Source organism: Eurosta solidaginis, chromosome 1, assembly GCF_040869045.1.
Source record: "Eurosta solidaginis isolate ZX-2024a chromosome 1, ASM4086904v1, whole genome shotgun sequence".
NCBI classification, from domain to species: Eukaryota; Metazoa; Arthropoda; class Insecta; order Diptera; family Tephritidae; genus Eurosta; species Eurosta solidaginis.
In genome coordinates this window covers 233,252,837-233,280,118 of record NC_090319.1, presented here as the reverse complement: position 1 = coordinate 233,280,118, position 27,282 = coordinate 233,252,837, and the positions used below count along the sequence as shown (strand labels likewise).

At 42.2% G+C, this 27,282-nt stretch overlaps 1 pseudogene; it reads right to left on the bottom strand.

Moving 5' to 3' along the window:
• Positions 1–1,469: 1,469 nt before the first annotated feature.
• Positions 1,470–19,519, bottom strand: LOC137240153 (probable protein phosphatase CG10417; annotated as a pseudogene).
• Positions 19,520–27,282: the final 7,763 nt, after the last annotated feature.

Below are 27,282 nucleotides of genomic sequence, written 5' to 3'. Positions count from 1 at the left end.
GAGAAGCATACATCTATATTGGGTCCCAGGGCATATGGGAATAGATGGGAATGAAAAAGCGGACGAATTAGCTAAAAAAGGCGCATCCCTTGAAGCTTGCTCCGTAGACGTCCCAATTAGATTGGGCGAGATTAAGCGAAGGCGAGAGGTGGACATGATCGACCAAGCAGAAAAGGCGTGGGTTCAAGCGCGGGGCTGTAAAGTGTCGAAGATTATGTGTAGGTCTTACAACCTTAGACTAACACAGTTGCTTCTATCATTAAAAAGAGAGGACTGTAGGCTCATGACGGGTATTCTGACTGGACACTGCCTTCTGGCGTCACATGCCTTTAAATTAGGCTTGGTCAGTGATAGCAGATGTAGGAAGTGCGGGTTGGAGGAGGAAACGATCGAGCACGTTCTGTGCTCGTGCCCTGCACTTGCCAGGCTAAGACTCCAGCTATTAGGAGTGATACAGCTGTCAGATCTAGAAGCAGCAAGTGGCTTAAGTCCTAGGAAGCTTCTAGTATTTGCCAAGAGGACGGAGTTATTTTATAACATAGGTCCTGGTTTTTGATAGGGTTTTTCAGTTTGGTCGTTAAAACAAACTTCTGGTAACACTACGGACTCAATCAGTCTATGTGAGGTCCTCATGGACCGGCCAGTTCAACCTACCTACCTACCTTTCAACACTTTTTTATTTCAAAGCACTAGCCGAGGGTTTGGGGGAGTGTCGCCCGTTGTATGTTTGTATGTATGTCGGTATGTTGATAGCTTAACCCATTCTACAGAGAAAGAGCTTCTTTAGATTTACTTCCATAAGGTGTAGAAAAAAAATTCCCCCATACCGTTTATGAGTAAAGCACTGCGGCTAATTCGTAGATAGATCGCCCATATTAACGATAAAGACACTGCCCGAAGGGTTTGGGGAGTATTATCGCCGTTGATGGTCCTTTGCCAAAAATGAATCCGGTACGTTCCGGTAACCATCTCGGGAACGATAATTATAACCACATTAACCACTCCTACAACAACAACAACCACATTAAACCTTCAAGACCATACGCCCGCCACCCTCGCCCCCTAATATGTTATAATGGATATTACTCATAATTAATAAAAAGTATTTATTGTTTAAAACTTACGCACTAACATCGGTGCTTCAGCCATTTTCCGCTCTAAAATTTCATTAATCTTCTGCATATTTTCACAATGCTGCTTCGTCTGTGATAGCTCATTTGTCAAACCAGTTAATTCATTACGTAAACGTGATACTTTATGTTCATAACTTCTTTCCATTATTTCATAATCTCTAATTGTACTTTGTAAGGATACATTATCAACCATTTCTGTGCCAGCTGCTGATGTTAGTGACATTATAGCTTCTTCTGAGTGAGATACTTGTATCAACTATATATATCTTTTATAAACTTTTTTTTTTGCAGAATTTATATGTTAAGCGCCAAAAATGCGCCAGCTATGCGTGAATATCAGTGATATAGTTTTACGGGTTGCTGTAATGGATGAATATTTTCCATAATAAAATTCGTATTAAATTGCGTCAATCGTAGGTATGACATTAAATCACAATGTTTTTGTTTACGCGCAGAAGCTTCATGCTCATACCAACATTTTACTGCATCAAAGGCGCCTCTCTCAGATGTTATATTCAAATCATCATGTTCTAAATTTGTCTGCAGTTTGTTTGTTTGTTCAAAATTTAAAAATTCGGGGCTTTGTATTACCTGCAAGGTAAATGTATTAAAAATCATTGAAATTAAAAATCATTGAAAATAATTCTATAACAAATTACTAATTAATTCAAATTCAAAATTTTCAATTTCATATTCAAATATTTTCGCACTTAACACTGAGCTTCAGTCTCAAGAGCATAAGCTCGCTCCAATGTATAATCGGTTATCTTGTCTATTAGGAAATCAACACAATTAGCAACGGCTTCATCCAACTGCAAAATCAAAGCAGCCTTCAGCATTCTATCTAAATTCTCGATGGTTACTAGCGTTTTGCCGGTGTAACAAAGAGTAATTAAACGCTCGAATGCATCGCTAGCAATGTCTGGGTTCAATGGACAAATGCAAACTTTGGTCCACCGTAAAGTCGCTATCGAATCCGTCTAAGCACAATGACAAAGTTTCCATCAATTTGGCGATAAAGTGCTGTCGGATGCGAAAAAATGCGCGAGCACTTTCTGCCGACAATATATAATGCATTATACGGTCGACAAAGATAGACGGAGGGCCAACATACACTCACATAAACATAAATTTAGCGCGTCGCCAATTACCATCACGGCCAAAGAGGTTGAGAACGCCATCAGTCATGCCAAAGCAGTGGGCCCAGACGGCATATCCATGCCGATGCTTAAAAGCCTAGGGAAAGAGGTTTACAACTATTTAGCACATGTCTTCAACCTGTCTCTTTCCACCTTTGTCATACCAGAAAAATGGGAAATGGCCAAGGTGGTACCACTAATAAAGCCTGGGAAACCAGCTAACATAGGAGAGTCGTATCGCCCGATATCTCTTCTATCGCCAGTAGCCAAGACGCTTGAAGCCATTTTGCTCCCCTACTTCAAAGCAAATTTGCAGCTAGCCTGTCATCAGCATGGCTTCAGAAAACTCCATAGCACCACCACCGCGCTAAATGCCACCAACAGCAGATAAATTGCGGTTTAAATCAAAAGTCCCACCATAGAACAGTACTCGTTGTGCTAGACCTATCAAAAGCTTTTGATACGGTCAACCATCGCACGTTACTGCAAGACCTACAAGGGTCTACCCTTCCCCCATGTTTTAAAAGGTGGACCGGAAATTATCTGGGTGGTCGGCATGCATCGGTGCAATTTAGGCCGCAAATTATCTGGGTGGTCGGAAGAAGAAGAATTAAACAACGGGTGCCAAAGGGTGGTGTCCTATCCCCACTTTTGTTTAATTTCTACATATCTAAGCTACATACGCCACCAGAAGGAGTTACTATCGTTTCCTACGCCGATGACTGCACAATAATGGCCACAAGCCCAGGCCCACAGATCGATGAGCTTTGCAACAGAATAAACGGCTATCTCCCTGATCTCTCCAGTTTTTTCGCGATAATTTCGGGACTCTTTGGGGATCATTTGGGAACCTTTCCGGCATCGTTTCTGGATAGTTTTCGGGGATCCCTTCAGGGTCATTTCGGGATTATTATGGGATCATTTGGGGACCTTTCGGCATCATTTCTGGAAAGTTTTCGGGATCCGTCCGGGATCCCGACGGGGTCATTTCGGGATCATTTGGGGTATCTTACGGCATCATTTCTGGATTAAAGACCTTTCGAAACCGGTAGTTCAGCACAAGTGCCTTTTTAAATTATGAGCTTTATGGACATGGATTTGCTGCAAATTATTCGTAATTAAAATTCGGTATATGTTTTCACGTCCTGCACGAGGTGCCCCTGCTTCTACTGATAATGGCGGATCTAGAGAGGACGACTCGATAAAACCCGCACCCCCCGAGCTCAGGGGAGGGAGGACTCTTTAAGAGTCAAGATCGGTACACAACGGTGACGAACTGGACTGTTTTAGGGCTTTGATTTGACATTAAATTTGGACTTGATGACTTGGGCTGGTAGGTGCGGTATTCTGCCACTTTAGTAGGTCGGGGTGAAACCCTACCGAAATGGCTGGTAGGCTAATGCTGCACCTGCCCACGTCCCGTTAAAACCGTGGCGGGCCTCAAGGTACGTTCCGGCTCCGTCGCCGTTAAGTTGGTGGTGTAGGTGCGGTTGAAGATTTTCCCGCTTCGCGTCCGGTCTGGCTCTGAACGCATTACTCATAAGGTAATGCGTCAACCCTCGCGTGGCCTCCCTGCGTAGCATAGATAACCACGAGACCGTTAAAGGGCGACTACACAATCGGCTCCGGATAGCGGCCTTGAGGGGGGACTTTTTTAGAATGGACAAGACTAATACGAATCCGCCAAGGATGGGGTGCGGAAGAAGAGCGCTTTTGATGGAAATCCATTAAATCAATCTTCAGAAATCTAAGGCGGCTTCCGCAAATTTGTTGCTCTGCCTTGAAAAAGGCGGAGTGGATATAGTCCTTGTCCAGGAGCCGTGGCTGAGTAGTAACGGCAGTAAGATTTCTGGATTAAGGACTGAAAAATTCAACACCTTGGTGCATGGGGAGGCAAGTAGGCCTAGATCCTGTGTGCTTGTTAAAAAAGAGATTAAAGCTTTTATTCTCTCTAATTTCAGCAATGCTGACGTAACCACGGTCTGCCTCGAGCGAGGAAGTAATGAAATGTGGGTGGCCTCAGCGTACATGCCCCACGGGGACGTAGAGGGACCACCACCTGCGATACTGGGTGAAATCACCGCTGAAGCAAGGCGGAGAGGTGTTGGCGTGATCATCGGTGCCGATGCTAATGCCCATCATAGCATTTGGGGAAGCTCGGATACCAACACTAGAGGTGAGTCTTTATTTACTTTTATTGTAGATGAGGGACTTTGTATATGTAATAGGGGGAATGACCCGACTTTTATTACTGCGGTAAGGGAGGAGGTCCTGGACCTCACCCTGGTTAGTAGAGAACTGGAAGGTCGGATATCTGGATGGGGGGTTCTCAACGAGCACTCCTTCTCTGATCACCGATATATTCAGTTCTCAGTGAACGAAGAATGTCCCGGTAAAATATCTTTTAGGAACCCTAAAAGTACTAACTGCGACTTGTATTGTAGGAAGCTGGGAGAGCTACTGCCTGCGGTGCCTATCATTAGTTCGGGCTTGTCCGAACCTTAGATAGACGTTCTGGTGGAAAACTTCACCTCGGCAAGCAATAGCGCCTTTCAGCTGTCCTGCCCATTGAAAACTTACAGGGGGACGGGCAAGCCGCCCTGGTGGTCGGATTCTCTTGACGACCTAAGAGCGTCCAGTCGGCGGCTCTTCAACAGAGCCAGGAGGAGTAAATTACCCTCGGACTGGGAGCTCTATAAGGTGAGTCTAGGGATTTATAAATATGAAATAAGGATAGCCAAGCGATATGCATGCGAAGCTTCTGCGGAAACGTAGAAGGCTGCAATGAATCCGCGAGATTTATAAAAATACTCTCTAGGAACCCCGCTCCTCTGGGGTATCTGAGAGATGAGGACTTTTACTGGACAATCATTTTCCCGATGTCCCAGTTGCGCAGGGATCTTCGCCTGCATGGTCGGCGGTGTTGGCCATGCAGAAGTGCCTGCCATTCCAATACGGGAAAGTCAAATAACCTGGGCTATAGGGTCGTTCAAGCCCTATAAGTCTCCGGGCCCGGATGGAATCATTCCTGCGCAGCTTCAAAGGTCTTTGGGGATTTCCTGCCGCTGGTTGGCCATCATATATACTAACTGCCTCAGGCTTAACTATATCCCGAAGTCTTGGCACACGGTTAGGGTTATTTTCATTCCGAAGGCCGGCAGAAGCTCTCATGTATCACCTAAGGATTTCAGGCCAATCAGTCTCTCGTCGTTTCTTCTTAAGACGTTTGAGCGGTTGATTGACCTGTACCTACGGGAAAGAATACCTCGGGGGTTACTGTCGGCTTCACAGCATGCGTACTGCAAGGGCAGATCGACGGAAACGGCTCTCCATTCGATTGTAAAGCAAATAGAGGGGTCCCTTGAACACAAAGAGTATGCTCTGGGTGCCTTTCTAGACATCAAGGGAGCTTTTAACAATGTCTTACCGGGGGCAATCGAAAGAGCTCTGGTGGGTTTATTCCATAATTAAGAGGAAGGTGTGCAGGGGCACGCCACAGGGGGGTGTCCTATCTCCTCTCCTCTGGGTTGTGGTAGTCAACGAGCTTCTTGTGGAGCTGGAAACCAATGGTTGTCGGGTGGTTGCCTATGCAGATGACCTCGCTATCCTAGTCAGAGGCAAATTTCTGGGCACCCTGCGCGATGTTATGCAGGGCTACCTGGATACTGTGGCTAGGTGGGCTGAATCATGTGGGTTGGCGGTAAACCCGGGAAAAACGGAATTGATCCTTTTCACAAGGAGATATAAGATGCCCGATTTCAGAACTCCCTCGATTGGAGGGGTACCGTTGGTACTTTCGGATAGGGTTAAATAAAAAAAAATAAATAAAAATAAATATTTGGTGATTATTTTGGACAAGAAACTGTCCTGGAGACCCAATGTGGAAGATCGGGCCAGGAAGGCCGCCATTGCCGTGTACTGCTGCAGAGGAGCTATCGGGAAGAGATGGGGACTCTCGCCAAAAATAGTACACTGGCATTATGAGATGGTGGTCTATATGGTTAGGGAATTTAACATCTACTCTGATAGCCAAGCGGCTATCAATGCCTTGAGCTCAACTACAGTGCGATCGAGGGTGGTCTGGGAGTGCCTGACCTCGCTTGCGATTGCATCGAATTATTTTACAATTAAGATTATCTGGGTCCCGGGCCATAGTGGCATCCCGGGTAACTGTCAAGTGGATCTCTTAGCCCGCATCGGCACAACTGAACCGGATGAAGATGGCTGTAGGGATTTCGGGATCCCGCTGGCCACCTGTGGATTGCTCGTCCATAGCTGGGCCTCGAATCAGCTCAGCAAACGTTGGACGGATACCACGTCTTGCAGGGTAGCAAGATCTTTCTGGTCATTGGGGTTTTGACAGGGCAATGTCCCATGGGTATCCATGCGGTAGGTCTCAATATACTGGAAACTCCATCCTGCTGCAGCTGTATGGAGGATGATGAGGTGGAATCACCAAATCACTTTATGCTTGATTGTCCAGCTTTTGCCAGAACTAGGCTCACTTGGATCTCCCGAGGATATATCCAAAGTTGAGATCGGTATCATTCGGAGCTTTATCGTTGCTACCCAACGATTCTCTAAGTAGCTAGATCTAAGTCACCGTTATTTTTGGTGTATGTGGTATCACAAGTGAGCTATCCTTATCAGGGCAGCTACCACCTAACCTATCCTATCCTATCCTATCCTATCTTTAATATCTAAACCAGCTTTTTCGTTCTCTTTTCGAGTTTTTTAAATGAATCCTGTAACGAACTGTTATAACTATAATTATTCTTTTTGTAATATTATAACCAACTAAATACTCGAAAAAGCAACGATATTTTCATCTAAAAAAATATCTTTGTTTTTAGCTAATTGTAATTTCACTTCTTTGTTCTATGAATAGTAATTCCGTCAGCCCTGTCATATCAATTAATTCAACTTAAAAGAAAAATAATTTTTTTAATTAAAAAAAAAACTGTATTGTACGGAGACGTGCCTTACAAGTTATCAGCTCATTTAGTACTTTTTTGTTACTATATTACAAAAATAAAATATATTAGACAAAGCAAATTTTTAAACAGATGACTTGATAAGCAGGCTGACGTTAATAGCCCATGTATTTTATTTTTTCAAAATTTTCTAATTTAAAAAATTAATTAATAATTTAAAAATTTGGAAATATTACTCTCTAGATTTAAGGATCCTCCCTACAAATGTATTAAGTTGTTCTGTTTAATAAACAAAATGTTTGTTTTTGATAAACTGATTACAAAAAATTTCAAAATCAAAGTTCAACAACATTATGTGTATGTTCAAGGACACATAAATAAAATATTGAAAACAATAATTCGGTTTTGATAAGTTTTTGATTATTTTTTAAATTTAATTTTTCATCGAATGTTTCGCAATAAAAACACTGCAAGTAAACGTGAATCTAATGATATTTATTAGAAATTTGTATTCCTTTATTCGAATAATATAATTCTCTTAATAAAAGAAATGAAATTAAAATCAGGCATGCTTAACCAACGAAACGATATCATTTCGTTACGATAATCAACGTTAATAAACGAAACGAAGTCATTTCGTTTCGTTTATTAACGTTAAGATCGTCAAATTAACGAAATGATTTCGTTTCGTTTTCTGCCATATCAAAACGAAATCAAATCGTTTATGTTGATTATTAATTTCAAACTATGCTGGCAAAGCTGATTGATGGCGGAGTCATTAAAGGTGAAAGCATTATCCAAGCTGATTGCAACTTTTCTCATGAATTTTGACAGTACGAACATTTCTCAGAGTATTTTTGACATTACCACCAACGAATTACACAAACAAATTACATAGAGTTTGTGTGTGTATGTGCGCTCGTTGTTGCCACCTTACGGCTTCACCATGGCTATAGCATTGCCAGCACAATTCAAACATAAAGTATCACGTTTCTGTTAACGTTTTTAACGCTAACGAAAGCTTTTCGTTTCGGTTAAAAACGAGATACAATTTATCTTGATAATTTCTTTATCGATAATATTTCGAAGTGTTTCAACGGAAACGGTGGAAATTTTTTGATAAACGATTAGCTTAACGTTAAGGTGCATCCCTGATTAAAATACCTTTCATTACTATTCGAATACGTTATTCGAAAATACAGATTTTTGGTAAATTTACCTTTTTTTTTTAGAATAATGGACTGCCAATTTACGCGGTCATCGTTTATGGAATTAAATGACGAGGACTTGGACGATTATTTGGTGGGGCCATGGCATGCGGCCAGTGCTCCAACCCATGTAGGCTGTTAGGCGACATGTGGGTATGCACTCGGCAGAGGACCATGACAACAACCACCAATAAAAAACGCAAGGTCGTCGGCAAAGCCGAAAAGCCAACATCCTCTTTTCGGGAGTCAGGCTCAGCACAAGAACTATATGCAAACTTGTGGTGCTTTTCATAACGTTGCCCTACCCGAAGGTAAACGCAATCATGGAAGACCTTGGTATATCTAAGCAAAGCTGCAGCGACTGGGTAAGCTTCCTTAGAGAGGTGTTGGTAGACTGGAGCATACACAACGGGGATAGTATGATAGGCGGTCCCGGAAAAACCGTCGAAATAGACGAGGCCAAAATTGGTCGCAGAAAATATAATCGCGGCAGAATAATAGAGGGCCAATGAGTGTTTGGTGGCATAGAGAGAGAGTCGCGCAAAATGTTTGTCTCGGCTGTCGCAGACAGGACCAGGGACACACTTCTCCAGGTTATTATATAAAAAATAGCGCTTGGAACAACCATTATAAGCGATTGCCGGAAAGCATATAATAGCCTGGAGGAGCATGGGTACACCCATTTTTCGGTGAATCACTCCCAAAATTTTGTTGACCCGGTGACTGGTGCCCACACCCAAAACATCGAACGAAACTGGCGGGAATTCCGGTCATATGTTACCTATTATGGCCGAACGGATGCAAATTTCGACGGTTACATAGCGGCATTTATATTCAATAGAAAGAATACCACTACGGGGGCCGCATTCACTATTTATTCCAACACATCGGGGTTGTGTATGCTCCAAGCGGCACTTAAGGCGCTAGAAATTCCCGCCGAGGTCATGGTGCTGAGCAACGCAACCTTAGCATGGTGAGTAAAAAGGTATATATGTAAAAAAAGATGTCAAATTTATTATTCTTTCAGATATACCGATTGGTGCAGACATTATTGGTCCTTTAGAGAGGTCGTAAAAGGCTCTTATCAGGGCCACCAAAAAAATTAACAAAGAGATTAAATTAAATTAATTGATATTGCTTTCGTCCTTTCGGGACGTCATAAAAGGCCCTTATCAGGGCCACCAAAAAAATTAACAAAAAGATTAAATTTAACTAATTGATATTGCTTTCGTCCTTTCGGGACGTCATAAGAGGCCCTTATCAGGGCATTTTCGACTTCGTTGGTGTTTTCATCCAATGTAAGAGAAGTTGCACGTTTAAGATTATATTGTTCTTTCTGTTGTACACCATTACTGGTGATGGACGTTTTTACAACAATGTCTCTGATAAGAACGATTTCTTCTGATTTTAATTTGGTAGGTATGTCAAGGAGTTTAGATTCAAGACGTACAATAACAGCTGTCATATTGTCACAGCCAGTTCCATCGCCAATAGTGTTGGGAGCTAAGCATGTATCAAAGAGCTAAAAAATTTACAAATCATATTGAATTATATACGGTTTAACTCCTCGCATATTTGTGACACTTTTTTAGTGTCGTCCCTTAATCGCTGATGTATGAAATTGACTACTTCCTCGCTAGATCCCAATTTTAAAATTTTCCAAATTTTTCCGCTTATCTGCGATTTCTCTTTCTAGTATTGTATTGGCTTCTTTTAATTGTATTTCCAAACAAATTTTGTTTCTCTTGTAATTGTTGCAATTTTTCCATATTCGAACGTTGCTCGTTTTCGAGATTTGTTAGCATTTTCTGATTTTCCTACAAAAGAGATGGAACAAATTTATTTGAGTTTCAGAAGTTTATAAATAAACATAGTAAAATAAAGTATTGGAAACATAATATGTACATACATATAAAAATCGCAAACATACCTTGAAATCTACTTTAACCACATCTAAGCTATGTTGTAGCTGCTTAACATGCTCAGCTTTCTCCAATTTATGTTCTGCTTTCTCCAACATAAATTTATCATGAGTTTCATGCAATTCATTGAAATTGTCATTTTCACTATCCAAGTTTTGCTTCAATTCGTCTAAATTTGTCACATGCGCTATTTTGGCTTTGGTGAAAACATTATTTAATGTATTCAGTTGAGATCTAGTTGTATAGCTTTCGTTTCACTTTCATTCAATGCAACTCTTTCTGTTTGCAACTGTAGTTGATGTATTCTTATGTAATTATTTAAGCTAAGATAGTATGTATTACACTTTTACTAAATTTTAGTTTTTACAATAAATACTTCCTTACGTATTAGCCAGTTGTCGTTGATAAATATTTTAGGGATTTCGCGACATCCTTTACCATATTTGGTGCGGGGACAACACGATTTCGGCGTTAAGTCATACAAGACTGTTTTATTGATATTTGCTAGCAATATGTATTTCCGACCATGTTAAGCGCAAAGACTCTAATGTGTTCTAATTTTTCATTGTCGTCCAGTTTGTCTTATATAACAGCGCAGACATTCGCAGGCAAGCTTGTGTACGATGTGTCCTCCAAATGCATTCTCTAAATTTGGGTTGGTTCTAAGTTTTCGCAGTGAACAAGTTCGGTGTTTTGAGTTTATGAATGCTTTAGTGTTGCATATATTATAATTAATCATCACTTCTGAGTGGACATATGTACCTGTTTTTTTATATACATTATTTGCAGCTATGTTGTATACTTCTTCAAGTTCTTCTCTTTCTGCCTCTTGGGTAAAACACTTTTTTGAAGATTATGTATCTAAATAAACAAATAAATAAACAAATAAATAAAAATAAATAAAATTTAAAAAATGCTTAATTTTGTGGCGCTGTTGTTGCTTCGAAGTGTAACGTATTGCGGTGTTGGTTGCCATTGGTTTTAAAAAAAACTTTTGCAACGTATACTCATTTCGCGCTTTGCGGCTAGGAGTATTTCACATGCATCTTCTTTCATTTTGAATACATAATCATATCATTTCATCAACAGCTCCCCACTCTAAAACTCTCATAGTAAGCAGCTTCTCTAGCCATTGTCGTAAGTTTCTGCATCAACGAAATTGCGTCGCACATTTTCTTTCATCAACTCAAATCATTCGAGGCTACCATCAGTTATAAGCACGTGACGCACATCTCTGCATTGCACTAGTATCATGCCACAGAAATCGGTACCAGCACCTCATTCTAATACACATTTTCCCTTTACTATATACGTATTATGTGCAAGATAATCAGCTAAAGCAATCGATGCTTGCCAACTACATAGCCCCGTGGTGCCTTCTGGCACGAAACTTTTGGATTCACGCAAGGTAAGTGACACGTCCAGCGCTGCTTGTCGGTAATGTTTGTAACGTATTATGACAGTTGATTCAGCTATTTCGTTAGTTCAATTGGTAGCGTGTTTTTGTTGCTCTTTTTAAAATTCTTCATGTTAGCGTTCTAGCTTCTTATAGTCAAATGTAAGTGTTTCTATTTGTGTTTATAAGGTTCATTTTTCCATATCAATGACTTCACTCTTTTTAAATTCACCCGTCATTTCATTGATTTGCAATTTGAGGCGTTCATTTTCAGTATATAACTCCATATTTTGTTATTTCTCTCGATTTAAACTTTTAGTGGAATCGCCATGTTGTTTAAGAGATAAAATTTTAATTAAAAAATGTATATCATTCACTCAAAAAAAGTTCTGCAAAAGTCAAAAATTTAATTTAAAAAAAAAATTTGGCAAAGTTCTAAATTTAACGAAAACACAACAAAAGATTAAGAATTTATTTGTCTTCTATTAATTAATTAATTTCAGTAGCTTCTTCTTTTAGTAGCGATAAGGACACTTTCCGAAGGTTTTAATGATAGTCCTTTCCCGGATATTTATCCGGTAAGTTCCTAAAATATGCACCATTAAGATACCAGCCCGACAATACCGGGAACGATATGGCATGACCACGTCGCAACTTCTAGGTCAGTAAATTTTAGTGTCCTCTCACGACTGCTACAATTATCCTGGGCATATTTTAACAATACTCCTTTGTCTGTGATAGCTCATTTGTCAAACCAGTTAATTCATTACGTAAACGTGATACTTTATGTTCATAACTTCTTTACATTATTTCATAATCTCTAATTGTACTTTGTAAGGATACATTTCTGTGCCAGTTGCTGATGTTAGTGACATTATAGCTTCTTCTGAGTGAGATACTTGTATCAACTATATATATCTTTTTAAAATTTTTTTTTGAAGAAATTACCTGTGAAGCGCCAAAAATGCGCCAGCTATGCGTGAATATCAGTGATATAGTTTTACGGGTTACTGTAATGGATGAATATTTTCCATAATAAAATTCGTATTAAATTGCGTCAATCGTAGGTATGACATTAAATCAGAATGTTTTTGTTTACGCGCAGAAGCTTCATGTTCATACCCATGATTCAATTACTAGAGGTTTGTTCTCCAATGATGACAGATCTTTGACACTCCCAAATTGAAAAATCTGGACGGGTTGCTTTTACGAAGTAAGGAAAACTGCGAATAATTCAACCCCTTCAGCCAAAATTGTAGTAGAAAAGTACTTTTGTAGTATATTAGTAGTGATAATAAATTTGTACATGCCAACAGGTTTTGGGGAAATAATTCATTTTCTACTAAATATTTTGTGAATTGATAAAGAGTTATGTTGGTTTGGTCATTCTTTCAGAATTTGTTTGAAGAATGCCATACGTTAGAATTTTATTCAAAAATACACTATCTCAATGGATTTTGATATAAGGGGAGTTAATGAAAAGCATTCTGAGATAAGGCGTTCTTCAACCTAATTCTGATATAGGACGTTTTTCTGACAAATACTGAAACGATTTCGAACTGGCGGCCGACATGGGGTGATTCTCTACTCAGCAGCCGCAATGAGCTGACAAAAAATAAAAGAAAATGGCTTATTGTCTTAGATCTTTATATTCCGGCCTTGACTTTGACAGAAGAGTTAAGCTTTTGTGCGGTCCTGCTACACAGGGAGTATTCACGTTTTTATTCGGAAAAATCTTTTCCATTAAGTATTCATCGAAGTGTTCCGCATAAACCGTTAATTTAGAATATTCGGAACACGTTCGTTTGATACTACCTCACGAGGTCCGAATATATCAAATAAGTATATACATAATATTCCAATATATTCCAATATATAAACCGATTCCTTAAATTCTTAAATGGAGGCGAACATTCGAATGAATAAGTTAAGAGCTCAATGAGTACATTTCGTTATGACATCTTTATTATTTACTAATGGAATTTTTACGTGAATCGATTTAGTAGTCGAGTTTTTGACGTTGATCGATGAATTTTGAATTGGTTTAGGTTTCGTATGTTCATAGATTTACGAAAGTGCACGATTCCTTTGTGTCTGTACTTTTGATAAAACCTATGTTCAGCCACACTAATAGATCATGGCATAGTTAATAGATTCATCAGAAAATTAAAAAAAAAAATTCTAGGAATTATGCAGTTCAGTACTTGTAACTGATTGCTTCCTATTTCTACTACTAATATTTTTCGAAAAATCGTAAAGAAACAACACAGTTAACGGATGTCAATTCGATTTGGGAGCAAAATGGCTGCAGTTGTCAAAAAATTTTTCAGTCGAGCAAACCTCTTGTGATTGAATCATCGTTCATACCAACGTGTTATTGCATCGAAGGCGCCTCTCTCAGATATTATATTCAAATAATCATGTTCTAAATTTGTCTGCAGTTTGTTTGTTTGTTCAAAATTTAAAAATTCGGGGCTTTGTATTACCTGCAAGGTAAATGTTGTATTACAAATCATTGAAATTAAAAATCATTGAAAATAATAATATAACAAATTACTAATTAATTCAAATTCAAAATTTTCAATTTCATATTCAAATATTTTCGCACTTAACACTGAGCTTCAGTCTCAAGAGCACAAGCTCGCTCCAATGTATAATCGGTTATCTGGTCTATTAGGAAATCAACACAATTAGCAACGGCTTCATCCAACTGCAAAATCAAAGCAGCCTTCAGCATTCTATCTAAATTCTCGATGTTTACTACCGTTTTGCCGGTGTAACAAAGAGTAATTAAACGCTCGAATGCATCGCTAGCAATGTCTGGGTTCAATGGACAAATGCCTTCTTCGCTTTTAAAGAGTTGCTTGAAATATGGGCTTGCTGCCGATAGAATTAAGCGATGCGCTGTAATCCTGTAAATAGAGAAATCAAATCATTTACTAGTATGTATTTTAATAATTTAAAGATATTAGCTTACAAAGAAGTTGTACTTTATGCTGCTAGCTAGTGTAGTACAACAATGTCTACGACGACGAGCACCTAAGCGGTTGTAACCTCTCTGCCGGTATAGGTAAACTTTGGTCCACCGTAAAGTCCCTATCGAATCCGTCTAGGCACAATGACAAAGTTTCCATCAATTTGGCGATAAAGTGCTGTCGGATGCGAAAAAATGCGCGAGCGCTTTCTGCCGACAATATATAATGCATTCTACGGTCGACAAAGGTAGACGGAGGGCCAACAGACACGCACATAAACATAAATTTAGCGCGTCGCCAATTACCATCACGGCCAAAGAGGCCATCAGTCATGCTAAACCATCCAAAGCAGTGGGTCCAGATGGCATATCCATGCCGATGCTTAAAAGCCTAGGGAAAGAGGTTTTCAAATATTTAGCACATGTCTTCAACGTGTCTCTTTCCACCTTTGCCATACCCGAAAAATAGGAAATGGCCAAGGTGGTACCACTAATAAAGCCTGTGAAACCAGCTGACATAGGAGAGTCGTATCGCCCGATATCTCTTCTATCGCCAGTAGCCAAGGCGCTTGAAGCCATTTTGCTCCCCTACTTCAAAGCAAATTTGCAGCTAGCCTGTCATCAGCATGGCTTCAGAAAACTCCATAGCACCAACACCGCGCTAAATGCCACCAACACCCAGATTAATTGCGGTTTAAATCAAAAGCCCCACCATAGAACAGTACTCGTTGTGCTAGACCTATCAGACGGTCAACCATGGCACGTTACTGCAAGACCTGCAAGGCTCTACCCTTCCCCCATGTTTTAAAAGGTGGACCGGAAATTATCTGGGTGGTCGGCAGGCATCGGTGCAATTTAGGCCGCAAATTATCTGGGTGGTCGGAAGAAGAAGAATTAAACAACGGGTGCCAAAGGGTGGTGTCCTATCCCCACTTTTGTGTAACTTCTACATATCTAAGCTACATAAGCCACCAGAAGGAGTTACTATCGTTTCCTACGCCGATGACTGCACAATAATGGCCACAGGCCCAGGCCCACAGATCGATGAGCTTTGCAACAGAATAAACGGCTACCTCGCTGATCTCTCCAGTTTTTTCGCCCCGCGAAACCTGGCATTATCACCGACTAAATCCTCCTCGACCTTATTTACAACATGGGCGTCCCAAATGTCGACCATTTTGAACATCCACGTCGATGGCACTACACTAGCGATGTCTTACACCCCAAAATCTTGGGTGTGAGGTTTGATCAGGATCTACATTTTGTTGAGCATGCAGCCGCAATTGTACCGAAAATCCAGAGCAGTAATACAATCCTCAAATCCCTTGCTGACAGTACTTGGGGAAAAGACAAAGAAACTCATCATTACAAAGCAATTGGCCAGCCGATTGCATGCTACGCGTCCCCTATATGGTCGACAAGCCTAAAAACTACCAACTGGAAGAAGCTACAGGCCTGCCTAAATACTGCTCTTAGAACCGCCACGGGCTGTCTTCTTACGTCCCCAGAACACCATCTACATAATGAGGCGAGAATAACCCTCATCAGGGAGAGAAATTAGATGCTAACCAAACAGTTCCTGTTGAATACCCAGAAACCTGGGCATCCCAACAGACATCTGATTGATGAGCCAACACCGCCTAGGGGCTTAAGGAGTCATCTCCGTAAGCATTATGAGGAAATACAGCACCTGCGAACTCAGCCGTATGAAGCAAAAAAAACACAAGCAGGTCCTCAGTGAACTCCACAAACAGGCGTCGGACCTTTATGCCAGGAATTGCCCGGTGAATCCAGTACTCAAAGAACAGTACCCAAAACTTGCGGAAGAGGAACGCATACTCCCCAGGGAAACACGAGTCACTCTAGCTCAACTTCGTTCTGGATACTGTAACAGGTTAAACTCTTACCTATCCAGAATCAACCATAGATAAATTACTAAACAAGAACAGACGTACTGCACTTGTATATCTTTTGCTATCTCTTCGTCATCAGATGAGTGAGCCAAACCATGCTTAGCATCGTATTCTTCTAAATTATATGTCAAGTAATTTAAGTAAAATTATTAAAAAATATTACACATTTCAATTACCTTCGTAGTCAGTCTTTTTTTTTTTTTAGGTTTCTTATGCCCATTGCTGGTCGAAGTAATTGCATCACTTCCAGCAACCTGCTTATTTGCACCCGAAGATGATGTACTACCAATTGGGTACCATGTTGTATTCTCTTATCTGCTAAGAGCCGAAAACAATTGTGTCCACATCTGCGCTACCACGCTTTGCTTTTTAAATTACTTTTTCTGTGATGACGATACATTACCATTTTGCTCCAGCTCCTTGGTGTGTGATGAATCTCGGCGTGCACCAAAATTGGTGGCTGTTGATGTTGCTGTGGCAGTAGTAACGTCTGTGCCTGCCGGACCATTTGTTGGCGTTTTTTCTACATTGCTCTCAGATTTCTTATTATTCTCCGTCTCAATGGTTGCGGTGTTGTTGTTATTGGCTTTACTTGCTCTCGAACTGCTGCTGCTAACGGTATAATTCTCTTCTGGTTCATCGGTGTCCATATTTATTGTATTGCCGCTGTTTGAAGAACTAGGACCTGATTCTATTTTAGATGACGAAGCACCTGATGTGGCTTTACGCGACGAACTCGGTCCAGCTCCATCATCGGCATCTAATATAGCTGCTGCTGATGTAGAAGAGCCCTGTGGGTTTGAATCTGGATCTAAAACAGCTTTATTTGTGGCATCAGCTATTACTGATGCATCGCGTCTGCCACGTAAATTTGGAGATTGTGGTTTTGAGAAATTGTGGTAACTTATCAGCGAAATACGTTGCCACTTCGGCTCCCCCCATGACCAGCATGCACAGCGAAAAATTAGGTATTTACATCAAAATTTAAAATCTAGCAAATCAGCGTCCTGCAAGTTATAAATTGTTTGCACGTAAGACTCCATTTTTTCTCTTTTTGTTTTTATTCTGACATTCCGAGCAAAATAAAGGAATGTAATTTAATTTTTAATATAATTTATTTATTTAAAGTCGACGCAAATACAAAGCGGTCGACAAATTAATGTAATATACAGATATACATCTAAATACAGAGCCATTCTTAAAATTAAAAAGTTTAAAAGAGGTATATAGAAAATTAGAATGTTATAAAAATTTGGCATCACATTGTATAAGAAAAAATAAAATTAAAATATCAGGCTAAACCTAAGAGTATAGCAGTATGTATAGCGGCAAACGAACATTCAAAGCCAATGCAGTTATACAAATCATTGTAACGCGAGCACCAATGACGCAGGGGACTGTTTCTAGCAAAATTTTGCCGGCATAGAGGTAAATGAAAAGGCTCAAATTGTCTGGAGGCCCTAGCAGGAACCGCAAAATTTATTTGACTATTAGGTCAGGGGAGTCAATCACGCCAGTGATGAGCTTGTGAATGAACATAACGCCAAGTAATACTCTACGCCAAGTATTACTCTAGAGATGGCAAATTAATTAGAAGAAGCCTATTCATGTATGGTGGAAGATAAGTACTTGATTCCCAGTTGAGACCTCGTAATGCAAAAATTAAAAACCGTCTCTGGAACGACTCAATCCGATCAATATGGACTTGATAGATTGGAGACCAAACACATGAACAGTACTCGAGAATAGGACGTACCAGCGAGGTATAAAGGATCTTTGTGAAATAAGGGCAATCAAACTCTTTGGCCCAACGTTTGATAAAACATAATACACCAGGTGCTTTGTTTATAGTGGTTGAAATATGTCTGGTAAAACTTAATTTCGGATCAAAAATAAGACCTAGATCAGTTACAACAGATATCCGCTCCAGAGGGTTGCCGTTAAATATATAAGATGACAGGATCGGCTTCACACGGTGAAAAGTCATTTGCTTACATTTAGAGCAGTTCAAAAAAAGTAAATTTGCAGTACACCAGCTTTGAAATGAGTCAAGATTGGCCTGAAGCTGATTAAAACAGAACAAGTTTGAAGGCAAATATGTGTAACAAAAACATAAAAACTCTAGAATGTAAGATAACCTTTGGTGGTAAGTCGCTAATTAACAGGGTAAAGAGCAGAAGTTACATCAAACGACTTTGAAAGATTGTTGTTGAAGAAAACTCGCTGAGCCCTATTTTCAAGATAACTTGAAATCCAACTTCATAAAGGCGTTGGAAAGCCTAGAAGATCAAGTTTGTGAACTAAGAGCTCGTGATTAACAGAGTCAAATGCTTTACTAAAGTCGGTGTAAATTACATCTGTTTGTTTGCAGTCTAAAAAACCATTCATAACAAAAGACGTAAATTCAGGCAAGTTGGTAGTTGTTAATCTCCGATGCACAAAACCATGTTGACAGGTCAAAAGGCGTGTTTAGCAGCAGCGTGGGCATTTGCAGTTTTTGCAGTTTTATTGGCAATGTCTTTATCATTAAAGTTAATAGAAATGTTATAAGCAGTCGAATAGTTAGCAGTATCAGCAGCATTAGCAGTTATCGGCAGCATTGGCATTAGCTACAGCAGGCATGCTTAACCAACGAACCGATATAATTTCGTTACGATAATCAACGTTAATAAACGAAACAAAGTCATTTCGTTTCGTTTATTAACGTTAAGAACGTCAAATTAACGTTAATTTGACGTTTTTAACCTTAATAACGTTAATAAATGACTTTGTTTCGTTTATTAACGTTAATTATCGTAACGAAATGATATCGGTTCGTTGGTTAAGCATGCCTGAGCTACAGTAGCTTTTGATTTATTAACAGTTACAGCTGGAGCCGCAAGCTGTTGGGCATAAGACATATTACTCTTTTCATTATCTGAGTTAGCAGTAGAAAGCAATGTAGACGATGGCCCACAGTTATTTACAGCAGTATTAACACTTGCAAAAACAGGTAATCGGTCGAAAAAATGGCATTACACACACTGTTGAACGGGGAGAACAAGAGACGCCGACAACGACACATGTGTAAGCGCGCAACTATTAATATCACTGCGCAATGTTCTCGCAGCATTGAGAGAGCTGACAAAACTTGACGACAGTCGTCTCATCCACACAGTCATCGTTGTTTTTGTGAGAATTAGCTTTTGATTTAACATGAATGTTAATATCATTTTTTATTTCTGCAATTTGTTCAGTCAAAAGTTTAAATTTCACATCAATTGCAAGCAAGGCAGATTCTAGGCAAACTTTATGTGACGCCAAGACGTTGTCAACAAGCCTTACAAAGCTTGTCATAGGCATTCAAGCATTCCGCGCACAAGTAACTGAGATGCCGGTTCTTAGCTAGCAATTCTACATCGTATGCAGACATGTTGCCTTCACAGCATGTACGATGGAAGAATTTTTTACAAAAGCCACCGCATGGCACAATTAGAGTCTCACTTCGGCCAAAACTCTTATCGCGCTTGGCACAGAAACTATCCATTCCATTGCACCAATATTGGCAGAAAAAACAGAAACCCAGATAAAACAAAATAAAGTTTGCAGAGCGATACACAACACGTCTTCACAGCACGACTGTTTGACAAAAAGTATGGGTTCCACTTTCATTCCCTTTTGTTATGGCATATACTCTTACTCCCGTATGCACAGGCAAATTATGATGTCGTTAATGGTATGATAGATATGCTTTTATTCTACATAATAGATGGCTTGAACGTTCAGAGATGATTTTATTCCAGCTTTATGTACAGTTTTAATTTTACACCATATGTATTTGGTAATGAAATACCATGCAAAGTATTTCTATGTGTTTAGTAATCAATTACATGCAAAAGTTATTAAACGGAACAGTAATTCTATAACGAAAGCATGCCACTATTAATGCATGTCCAAAAACATCAAGAGGGGTATCAAAAGACGCGTTTTGGATCCAGGATCGCACAGATGTTTTGCGCGGATATATTTTTGCCCTCCAAACCGGTGTTGGGCCCACCCAGCATAATTTTTTTAAGCGCGGCCGAAGGCCGCCAGTGCAGAAAGGTGTTCTGCGCAAAAATATTATGAATACCACCCCCGGTTTCGCAGCACTCCGGGTTAAATTGTCGTTAAATTTTTTGAACGAGCTAATATTTTTATTTTCCGCCTTCAGATTATTGTTGTTGAGGTAACTAAGCGCCTTTTGACACCTCTCTCCATATTTTTGGACGCGTATTAGCAGTGTCATGCTGTCGTATAAAATAAACAACGCAACTTATGTGACAGTTCTCAAATCAACTACAGTCTGCTACGAGTACCCATTTGTATATGGTAATGAAATACCAAGTTAAGCATTTCTTTGTGTTGAGTAACCATGTAGAAATCATTAAACAGAACTTATGTGACAGGTTAGGTTACGTTGAACTGACCATTCCATGAGGCCCTCACCTAGACTGAGTGAGCCCGTAGTGTTACCAGAAGTTTATTTAACGACCAAACTGAAAACCCTCACCAAAACCAGGACATATGCTATAAAATAACTCCGTCCTCTTGGCAAATACTATAAACTTCCTAGGACTTATGCCACTTGGTAATTCTAGATCTGACAGATGTATCATTCCTAATAGCTGAGTCCTGAAACGACAGCGTCAACGCATCATCAACGAGCGCCCGCTTACTCTTTCGTTTCGAGCGCCCCCAGTGGCCGCACACAAGTTATTATCGAGAGTCATCAAAGAGCGTCCCCAGTGGCCGCATACATATTATCGTCGAGCGTCCTTGGCAGCGAAGTAACAATCGCGACGCCAACGTCAACGCGTCATCAAAGAGCGTCCCCAGCGGCCGCATACATATTATCGTCGAGCGTGCTCAGCGGCGAAACACTAACCGCGACGTCAACGTCAACGCGTAACCAACGAGCGTCCTCAGTGACCGCATGCATACTTTTTCATTTCGAGCGTCCCCAGTGGCCGCATACATATTATCATCGAGCGTCCTCAGCGGTGAAACACTAACCGCGACGTCAACGCGTCACCGACAAGCGTCCTCAGTGACAGCATGCATACTCTTTCATTTCGAGCGTCCCCAGTGGCCATATGCAAATTACTATCAAGCGTCCTCCGCGGCAAATACTAGCCGCGGCGCCTGCGTCAACGCGTCATCAACGAGCGTCCTCAGTAACCGCTTACTCTTTCATTTCGAACGCCTTCAGTGGCCGCACACAAGTTATCATCGAGCATCCTCAGCGGCTAAATACTAACAGCGACGTCAACGAGCGTCCTCAGTGACCGCATACTCTTTCATTTCGAGCGTCCCAATGGCCGCATACACATTATCATCGAACGTTCTCAGCGGCGAAATACTAACCGTAACGCCAGCGTCAACGCGTCATCAGTGACTGCATACTCAGCACGACAGCCAACGTCGCGGCGAACGCCAGTATAGGCGTCCAAAAACCACACGCTAACGGGACCTGGAGGGCCGTTAGCCAATGCAACGCATAAGACAAATAGATAATACATAAAGGAGAGGTAACAACAACATAAGCCAGCACGCCAGCAGGCATACCAACGGGACTCGGGGAACCGTTACCCACGCCGATACCAAATACGACTAACGTTGAATAAAATTGAACTTAAATAAAGTTTTAGATATAATTTAAGTGTAAATAAATAAAGTTAAATAAAGTAAGACTTGAAAAAGGCCCCACAGTATAAATTTATTGTACTGAACCCTGGACACGGCGAGTATACCCCAGCAATTTATTAAGAACCATCGGGGCACAGGGTAAGCTTCGCTACAATTAGCGCCTGAGCAGGGACCCACCAAGTCGTATAACTAACTATTCAGGGCGAAAACTCCCCGAATTTTTTTTTTGAAGATGACTGAGCCACTCGATACAACGTGGTTGGATAACGTCGCCAAAGAGCAACTAGTAACCATAGCCCAAGAACTAGACATCGAGCACACAGGTACAACACGGGAAATCCGAAAATGGATAGTTCAAGCAATTTCCAAGGCACCGACCGACTGCGAGATATACGCAAAATTCATATCCATGGAGGCTACACACAGGATCGCGGAAACCAATTCGGAAAACGAGAATGGGCCAAAGGCACCACGGGAGCTAGAGGTCCCACAAAGACACCGAAGCCGACTCAATTTACATTTTCCATACAGAACCTACAACCAACACCCCAGTATCAACCACTGGCAAACGCCGTAAACCCCAAGTATGTGATAACCCAAGTTAATCAGGCATCGGCCCTTGTAATTGCACCCGTCATCGACCAAGTAAGGAAGGATATAAGATGGTGGACGAGATCCCCTAGAAGCCGTAGAGCGGCTGGAGGAATTGGCAGAAGTATACATGGTAAGTGCAGACCTCCTCCCGAGAACTATGCCAGAGTTACTTTGCAATACCGCCCTGCAGTGGTATCACAACAATAACGAACACTGGACCAACTGGGCGGCCTTCAAGCGGGATTTCCTACGATTTTTCTTGACAACGAGATATTTCGAGGACGACATATGACAGCGGAGACAACACGCACGGGAGAAATACAAGGATTACATGCTGGCGATAAAAAAGCTTGATGCGGCACGCCGGTTACAGTAAGGAGCAGCGGCTAGAAAGGATATTTCGAAACAGCCATCCGGATTACCTATTGTATATCCGCCGACGAGATTTCACCAGTTTAGCGGAACTTCTCACCCTTGCAGAAGACTACGAGGGCATCCATGAAGGCCACCGACGGACGTCAGAAGTACCACGACGTGAGATGGCGACACAAGTCGTAAGCGGGAAAGCAATGGTCGCAAGATCACATCATCAGCAGCCACCACAAGATACGATTCCAAACATGCAGCACCACTCCCCACCCAGAACTCCGAACAATGTATACAGAATGTGTGGCCAAGAAGGGCACTACACTGAAAAGTGCCGAAATAGGAGAAAGTTATTCTGTTGGGAGTGCGGTCAGCCTGATGCACGAACAATAGAATACTGCCGTCGACGAAGCACTAAACAGTACTTTTCCTATAACTACAAACGATGAAATTGATTGTAGTGAAATTCAGTTTTTTGTAGTTTTTATAGTTACTCCGAAAATATAATACATTGTGCGGAAACCAAGCAATTTAAGCAAATTTAGGTTTTTTCTTTTTGAAATACGTTTTAATTCGTTTGTAGTTTGTCATAGGAAAAAAAATTTTTTTTTTGGTCCACAGGCTTCCAAGGACAAGGCGCGGTGAATTCACAAGACCCAGCGCCGACATACCAGTAATCATGCGCCAGGAGCATGGCCGTCTCTACGCCCTAGTCCAACTTGGCGGACAACCAGCAGAAGCCGTGATCGACACCGGGGCCTCACGAAGTTTCATATCAACCGTCGCAGCAGAATGCATGGTAAGCTCAGGGGGCGGAGAAAGGCTAGCCACAGCCCTCCAAATAACCATGGCCGACGGTACTAGCAGCCAAATCTTCAATGCCATACGGACGGAAGTACGCCTTGGCGAATCGTCGCACCACACCGTGTTACACGTTATGTCTGGTGCCAATGATGACGTTGTAATCGGCTTAGATACGATAGGGGGCATGGGAGCTACAGTATCATGCGGAGGAAGCCACATCGTTTTGGCAGAACTGTTTAGGCAAAACGCATCCACACCATGTGTTATCGCACCACAAGTGGCGAACGATAGGAAAGAACTTGTTACCACGAATGGTGTCCCACGCAAGGGGCCAAAGAAATACGCTCAAGGCGAACTAAAACAAGAGGTGAGGAGACCGACAGGGCAAATCATGACAGTCCCATCACACAAGCCTCCGGGAGCGTGGCTTAATCGGACTGTCATCACAGCAACAACCTGGGTTGGTTAATAAAATTAACACAAATAACTGCGTTATTTTCGAATGTTCCGAAACATTACAAAAGTTGCCCGGGAGATCGAAACAAGCTGCACAATCCAGTCAACTGAGTATCGGTAACCCAATCCCAGGTGTACACCAAAGCCACCGCGCGCCGACCTTTATCACACGCCCTGAACAAGGCCATAATACCAGGGACACATACAATAACAATCACCGTAATGTGGCGAACGCACTGTCCCGACAGCCATTGCAGACCTTACTACAAGCTACGACAACGGATCCACATTGCAGGTGGTGGCAGCGACGCGTTAATGAAGTGCACGCCAATCCGGAGAAGTATGCCGACTATGTGCTAGTGCACGGACAACTCTACCGCCACATTCCATGCGGATCCCACGACGAGGATACAGTGCCTTGGAAGTTATGCGTACCAACCCCGCTCCGACGGGGTGTACTACAAGAAAACCACGACACACCAAGAGCGGCACATATGGGTATTCGCCGGACGGTAGCAAGGATCGCCAACCGCTATTACTGGCCAGGGATGTTTCGCGACATCAGCCGTTACGTACGCCAATGCGAGCCTTGCCAGAAGTATAAGAAGGGGCAATAGAAACCAGCCGGGTAAATATCCTCGCATCACCTACCAAAGGCCGGAGGGGGGCGTTGCCGCAAAACTGGCGCCAAAATACGACGGTCCGTACCAAAATCTGAGGTACATGTCACCAGTTATCGTCCAGCTACGAAAGGTCAACGAAGGAAACGAGAAAACAGCGAACATCAGTGAATCAAAATTATATCACGCAGCTGAAACCGCAGGAACACAAACATACACGAAGGGACAACACCCAATACCATTTTTCATTATATCACTAATCATCGAAGTGACAACTCCAGTTATCAGTAAACCAAAGCCCACGCGCATCAGTACGTCTCCAAAACCAGTAACAACCTGCACCGTAGGAAGGATAACGGTGGAGGGCACCTGCGAACACGAAGCAATCGTCGTGAAGGGGGAAAAACCTCAACCAGACCGCCTGGATACCACCAGTGTAAGCAGCAGCTCAACCGACACCTGCGGCAGCCCGTCCGACACCAGCAAAAACAGCAGCGCAACCAACTCCAGTGACGAGACAGAAAGTGACGAGGAGGACGACGCCAACGACAACGCGGAAATCCGCAGTGAAAATACCGCCAACCCTACCACAACCGAGACTCTCGTGGTGCAAGAACCGCCGATCATCGAACTCTCCTCAGACGAAAGCACAACCCCAGGGAAAACAAACGGGCCAGAACTAGTCTACCTACCGGGACCGAAAGGAATCGCACTGTACGAAGTGGACCTGCGGTCGCTCGAGGGATCACGCTGGCTGACCGACGCAATAATAGACGCGTGGGCGAAGGGCCCAGAGGCCGAGTACGGGGAGCAGACCATCACCCTCAGCCCCTTTGTCGTGTGGCAATTCGCTCAACCAGGGAGGTGCGAGGAGAACTGTCGGCGTCTACATCGCTGGCTTCGGAAGACAGACCTATTCGGGAAACACGTGGTACTAGCACTACACAACATAGCCAACCATTGGTATATGGCGGCACCGGCCACCCAAGAAGTCACCCACCACGTCACCGACATGGAGTGCTGGCATCGGCGGTACATATGGGTCGCGGACTCAAGAGAAAGAGGTAGGGTACCATACGCAGCCAAGGCGTGGTACGACTTCTTGCGATGGGAATACCAGCAGAGGTACAGCCGCGACGATTTCATAGCCCACGAACTGCAGCTACCGGTACCACAACGGAAAAACGACAACAATTGCGGCGTCTATGTGTTGGAGGCCATGGAGAGGGTAATGCGCTACACAGGACGCAAGGATGGCGTACCAGGGTTAATAAAACAATTATTCACGGAAGAAATGGCTTCTATAAAACGGATACAGATGCTCGCAACGCTCCACAATACCGCATATGATCCACGAACAAGGGGACGTGCATCACCATCAGCAGCTACCGCCAGCGAGCAATCACCGCGCCACACTCACGAAGAACTACCACCAGAAGGGATAACTATTTCGGCCGAGGACACAGAGAGTCCGGCATAGGACAACTTCCCGGAAATAGCAGACACGATCCGAGAATGCTTCAGAAAGAGGGCAAAGACACAGGAGGGACCCGATGGAGGTTCAACACACCGGGCTACACGATAACATTTTTCCGAAACACAGCTCACATACAACAAAAAAAGAAAAAAATATATATTAAATGAGGGAGTCTCCGACCTCCGAAGTGGGCGGGCCCACACAATACTGTCATAGCCAAACCCAATATTGTCATAGCAACACACAATATACAGCTGAGCGAAGCCAGCAACATACGACCCTAGCACCGCAACATGAGGCTGACGAAGCCAGCAACACGATCACACAATAAACATATCAAGTTAAATACACAAATGCAACCCGCAATAGACTAGGCCATACCAACTTCAACCACAACATCAAATAATAGTATACCCAAGCCATGCGACAACAAAAACTATAGCTTCTACCGACACACGACCGATCGTAACAACACGGTCGCAACACATCGGCAAGCAAACCAAAATCATCAACACATGCAAAGCAAGGCAACTGTTAGTGAGTGCGGAGCGACAAGTCGAGGCGGATGATTCATCGCCCTACCCGTGAACCGATATACCAACGCGGTGGAGTATAGTTTGCGCATCAAGCCACGCCGACGTCAGTTAACCATATCAGCTGTAGAGCCGTCAACGCTGAC